Here is a 5014-nt window from a genome sequence, read left to right as displayed (position 1 = left end):
CCCTTGGCTGAATGGGTGGGTGGGGAGGGTGAAGAGGCCAGAGGACTTAGCAACACCGGGCCCTAAGCCTGTCCTTAGCCTGCACCTGCTTCCATGCTGGGCTGTCCCTGGGCCATCCCAAGGTTGGGCAGCCTTGGGGGAGGCAGGATGAGGTGGGAATGGGAGGTGGGGGATTCTGGTTTCTGTTCCCCCTGGCACTGGTTTTGACAGATCTAACTGGAACCTCTCCTTCTGGGCCCAGGGCTGCCTTCTGTCCTGCCAGGACTGGCCCTAGGAGGGACACAGCCTCCTGTGTGCTGCAGCAGCCATGGGGTCCACCAGTCAGCCTGGCCTGCCCCTGTGCAAGGGCACCAAGACCCTTTAGAAGTCCCAGCGCCTCTCCTCCCCTCTCCCAGAGCATCAGCTGTTGTGTCTCCAGATGCCCAGGAAGCGGCTCTGCCAACCTGCACGTGGCCCTGCAGCCACCGGGGACCCTGTCCTCAGCTCCACCCTGGCAGGCCAGGCAGGCCGCTGTTTGGAGACACCAGCAGGGAGCTGTGTCTGGCTGCATGCCCTCTGCGGAGCCCCCTCCATGGCTGTGGGCGGCCGACTCTCACCACCTCTTCCCTGCAGTCACACTTCGCTTTTCTATGGCACATTTCCTGTAGAAGCAGTCCCACCTGGCCCTGCAGTCCTGCTGGGTGGCAGCTGCAGTGACAGGAGGAGGGAGGGCCCCAGGGAAAGGGCTCCTTAGCTCCACTCCCAGAGGTGGGGGGAGACACGGTGGGGGTGTGAGGGAGGGTGTTAGGGTAGCCAGGGAGGGCTGGGGCCAAGGCCGCCCTGTAACAGGCCTGCCATTGGAGCCAGATAGGGGCACATTCAGTGGGCATGAGTCTTCAGGGACAGACCATCTTCTTGCATGGTCTCCAGGATGCCTTCTCATAGGATGGGGGCTGTGAGGATGGCCCTAGGCCTGAGCCTAAGCAACTCCATTTTAAAAACTCCAGTTTGAAACCTGCAGGCTCACCAGGCACACCCACAGAGCCCTCCAGTGTGGCCTCAGACAAGTCACTTCCCCTGACCCTGATCAACAGAGTGAAGCCCCTGGCAGGCTGTCCTCTCCTGATAAGAGGGAAGGGCGAGAAGATGGGGGGGGGAGACACCAGACCAGATGTTTCTGACCCCAGGGTAAATGATGTCACTGAGAAATCCAGTGGTAGCTGATAAGGATTGAAAGGGGGGTCAAAAGCCCCCAAATGTAGTAAAAATAATAGAGCAAATGAACAGGGATTCAGCCACCCGAAACAAGGATGCACTCGAGCTGGAGAGCCTGATGAGGACCTGACATCCCGTCACTTGTCATCCTTCCTGAGCCTCTGCGTGATGGTCACCACTCTCAAACTCTACTGCCTTGTCTGGACCTTGGTGAGAGCCGCAACTTCTCCCTAAGACCCCCTCCTCAACCGGTTGTCCACTCCATGCCAGGAAAAGCCTGCTTGGTTCCGGACCTGGTCACCACAGTCTGAGTGGGTGGGCATCTGCTGGACATAAAGCCTAAGGCTTAGGACTTTTGAACTTATCCTGCAGAGGGGATGTCTGTCATTAGTCTATTGTGATTAAGAGTGCTTGCAGTACTTAGACTTAATCTAGAATTGTTTGCTGTGAATTGATTATGTCTATTGCAGTGCCCAGCATTAAGGATTGTCTTTTTCTTGGTTAAGAACCTACAGAGTGAAACTGTATGGAGTGATTTGAGTGAATAAAGCATTGAAAGGGGCAGAAGTGCATGGACATTATTTCTCCCCTCGACTGCATACGTTGCAACGTTGCCCCCTCGAGACAGTGGGATAGATCAGTTTAGAAGGGCTTCAGGGGCTTATTCCTTGGGGCTAAAAGTGAGATTCTATGTGTGTTGCAAGATGTCTGTGGTGACATCTGTAAGTCTGTTTCACAGCTCTGGGACCAGGCCCTGGTTGTCTCCAGCATGGTAGAATCCAGCAGGCACTGGCCTGGCTGTCACTGTGAATCTTGGTCCTTGGTCTCACCTGGGGGCAGGGCAGGTCTGGTGAGGCTGACTCATGCTTCTTGTCCTTCAAACCTCTTTTCCCATTTTTCACCCTGAGCTTTGGGCTGGTCCTGGATCCTGGAGCCCCCAGTCCCCCTTCCTGGTGCAGAAGTTGGTTAACACTGGTCCCACCCAGGACACATTGTGTCTTGGCACTCCCTTCAGTTTTTGTTTCTGTTACTTGTTAATCATCTCTGCACTATAACATCAACCCTCAGGGGTTCAGGGGCAGGGGACTTCAGCTGTATGTCTGACACCTCAGGGAAGATCCCCGATATTGTGGATGCATGGGGATCCCACTCAGGATGGGATCCTCTGACGTGGAGTACAGGCTAGCATTAGGAAGGTTCTGTCCTGGTTTAGATGTGAGGTGTCCCCCAGAGTCATGTGTGAGATAATGCAAGAAGGTTCGGGGTGAAGTGATAGGCTTATGGGATCCTTAACCGGATCCTCTGGAAGGGATAACCGAGTGGCCATTAGGCAGGTCCAGTAGGCAGGTCGGTGTGGCTGAGGAGGGGTCCCTGGGGCCTGCATTTGTATTTTGTCCTTGTTGAAGCCTCTCCCTCTCTGCATCTGGTGGCCTTGTCCCCAGCTGCTTCTCCACCACACTTTTCCCTCATGATGTTCTGCCTCATCTCAGTCCCTAAGGAATGGAGTCAGCCATCTGTGGACTGAGACCCCTGAAACTGTGAGCCTCAAGTAAACTTTTTCTTCTCTAATTGTTCTTTTTTTTTAAAATTTTTAATATTTATTTATTTTTAGTTATCGGCGGACATAACATCTTTGTATGTGGTGCTGAGGATCGAACCCGGGCCGCATGCATGCCAGGCGAGCGCGCTACCACTTGAGCCACATCCCCAGCCCCTCTCTAATTGTTCTTTCAGGATTTTTGGTCTCAGCAGCAAAAACAAAAAAACAAACCTGACTAAAACAGGCCCTCCTGATTCTGAATGTCCACTTCATAAAGTGTCCCCAATTCCACTTGCTCGTCACCACTAGACTGCCTAATGAAAATCTGGGACAAGTCTGATCCACAGATGTTCAGGTTCCTGATTCTCTTCTGCTGTCAGGCATGGCCTCAGTGGGAGTTCCAGGGAGAATCATGGCCGCCAGAGGGAGAATGCCCTTCCATGCTGTCTTGCAGCTTAGTGTGTTTGTAAGAAGGAAGGAGAATGGCCTGAGGTTCCCTTGCTCGGAGGGAGAACCCCAAATTATGTTGCAGTGTAAGCTAGACCCTGCTAAGATTGCTGCCACTGTCACCGCGGTTTACCAGTGACGAGCCCTGGCTTCCCCATGCTGAAGGATAAGAGAAGCACGCGGAGGCCAGTGGAGAGTGGACAGTGGGAGCTTTATTAAAGGACAGCAGGAAAGACTTTCCGGAAGAAGGGGATCCAAGAGGTGGAGTACGTGGAAGGGGAGGTCTTCCCTTTTTATAGCTTAGGTCTTCTTTCAGCTTCCCCACATTTCCATCGGGTCCCTGTCCTTTGTTCTGTTATCTTGCAGTGGTTGAATGTAGGTGGGGAGACCCCAGAGGTGAGGGGCAGATGGGGGGAGGTGTAATCTGGGCAGGAAGGGCCTGGGGCCGCTTCTGATTAGCACCTCCCTGTTTGCTGGGAGCTGTTTCATTAACATTTCTTTGGGACAGGCTCTGGGCCTTGGGGACATTAACATTTCAATTTCCCCGAGGGCTGCTCTGCTTTCCGGGGCTCCATTCTCCATGTGGCCTTCAGTTTTTATCTTACTACACTAACTACCTCTCTTTAAATCTGGCTTCACCACAATGGAAGAGCATCTAGGAGAAGACACCTGCCAGGGTAGAGAGGCCAGAGAAATCCCAAGGGTTCCCACTAACCCCTGCAGTAGCTGTTAGGTCAGTGGCGACTTAGTGTCAACTTAGAACAAAGCAGCCCGCACCGGAAAAGAACATCAATCAGATGCTGGCTGAAATGCCTGTCAATCAGCCAGATCTCCTGACTAACGCCTGTCAATCAGCAGGACCCCCTGGCCAATCCTGGAATTCAGCCAACTCCCCTGACCAACTCCAAGGGGGCAAGGGACCCTAAAAACACCTTTTCCTGTCCGAAGCCCTTCCCTTCCTGCTGTAAGCCCCATAAAAGTCCAGTCCGGTCGAGCTTCCACGCGGTTTCTCCTCAGACCCTTCTCCTGTCCCCTCTGTGGGTCTGATCGAGTTCCACCCGGGAGTGATATCTCAATAAAGCCTGTTCAGAGGCCCTTTTAAATCTGCGTCCTTTGGCCATTGCCTGCCCCCACTGATCTGACACCAGACATTGAGGAGAAGTCACAGACGTGGGCACATGGCCCTGATGAGTCCTTAGCTGACATCCTCGACTCCTATTGTCTGTCTTTCAAAACAGATCAGGAGGAGAGGGAGGAAAGGGACCGGGCGGCTGAAGCACTGGTCATGGCCCTGGAGGGAGCAAGCTTCCGGACGTTAAAGGAGTGAATGGCGTGGACCTTGAATCAGAGGAATTTGGTTGCACTGTAGAAAAGTGGGAATGCCAACAGGTGATGTAGCCCCCATTGAGGACCTAGGCCTGGTGCTGTCAGTCAGGGCCGTCACTGGAGGAGTGAATGTCTTCGGGGTGCAGGCTCACAGGGCGAGATTCCCCCCAACCTGGCCTGAGGGGGCCCAGGGTCAACCTTAATGGCTCCCAGAACTCCCATTACTACACATGAACCCTGGCACGAGTCTCAGGAGGTCATTTCCTTCTGGACACTGGTACCAGCTTTTCCGGTGTGTCTCCTGGACGCCTTCCTCTGTTAACATGCTGTGCGAGGGAGTCTGGGAGGCCCAGCACTAGATATTTTACTCCCCAGTTAGGCTGTGAATGGGACGGGGTGATGTTTTCTCGTTCATTCCTGAACGTCCCAGAGTGCCCTACCCCTTTCTTGGGAAGAGATACACTCTCAAGATTCAGACTTCCATCACCATGAATCTGGGACCCCAGG

Source organism: Marmota marmota, unplaced genomic scaffold (assembly GCF_001458135.2).
Source record: "Marmota marmota marmota unplaced genomic scaffold, marMar, whole genome shotgun sequence".
Lineage (NCBI taxonomy): Eukaryota > Metazoa > Chordata > Mammalia > Rodentia > Sciuridae > Marmota > Marmota marmota.
The sequence above is the reverse complement of the archived record's forward strand: the minus strand, read 5'-3'. Positions refer to the sequence as shown.